We start from the raw sequence: 1270 nt of genomic DNA on the forward strand, positions 1-1270 counted from the left end.
TCATTGTGAGACACTGCAGCACATCACGCGGTGACTCCTCATAGGTACCTTGGAGGCTAGGGATTCGAACCGGCAACCTTCTGATTACAGGTGCTTTACATAACCTGTCATGACCTTCCCTGTAACTACTGATTAATGTCACTCTGGATTAGAGTGTCTGATAAATGCCATAGGATGAGATTAAACACATAAGTAACTAATAGAGAAATACTTTTATGCGTAATGCCCACAGCTGTGCAAGCATTGCGTCATTCTGGTCTATTATACGTGTTCTATAGTCTTCATGATACTTTTTAACTTCCTTCTTGCATTCTCCATTTCGTGATACATGAAGAGATGCATGAAAATCAAACAATTGGTGATGTGAAGTATATATTCTCGTTGAACTGTGTTCTGATTCATTCATTTTATATGTCAGAGTATCAAACGGAAACAATTACCCAACGGGGTTAAAAAAAAAAGGTGATTATATAACATCATGGCTCGTCTTATTTCGGGGTGCCATTTCTTTTGAATGATTTATTTGCAGTGTCATTTGGAAATGAGCCGTGTACCTGTGTCTGGCTGCCAGTAGCCGAATTTGTTCAGCTTCCTTTTGACAAGTTAATATAGGAAGGTCCCGTATTCGGAGAAACGTGCTGCATCAGCATTGCACAAACCCCACAGATTTGTACCCGTGGATCAGATTCAAAGGACGACTAGAGTGCGTCAAAAGTGTGCTAATTAGGGTGAACCGACGGTGCAAATCACATTAATAAATGCACCGAGACCTTGATCATTGTGGGGTGCCATGTACCAGTGGAACAATTAGCAGGTTGTTAGTATAGTACCAGTAAACTAATGGCAAGGAGTAAAATGTCACTTGTTTCCAGGAGTGCAGAGGTTGCAGAGGATGAGGAAGAGTCAGAGGGACCAGTACTTTTACCTCTATGAAGGTAAAAGGAAGACGCTCATCTAGACTCTTCTCCGTCTTGGCCCCTCGGTGGTGGTCTGAACTTGGAGGTCAGAATGGCTCAGTCACGGAACTCAAGACCTTCCTCTTTAGAGAACATTTAGATGAACTTGTAACCTTCTTATTATCTGGCTTTTGTATAGAAACTACAACAGAGTGAATAAGAAGATTGTATTCATATTTGGGGGTCCTAGTGAACCAGAATTGATCTCTTCATCCATGGTAACATGGAAGCACGTTGTAAGTCGCTCTGGATGAGGGCGTCGGCCAAACGCCTGACATGTAAATGTGAATGTAAACGAGTTGTTTTGAGGATGT

This window comes from Denticeps clupeoides, chromosome 11 (assembly GCF_900700375.1).
Source record: "Denticeps clupeoides chromosome 11, fDenClu1.1, whole genome shotgun sequence".
Lineage (NCBI taxonomy): Eukaryota > Metazoa > Chordata > Actinopteri > Clupeiformes > Denticipitidae > Denticeps > Denticeps clupeoides.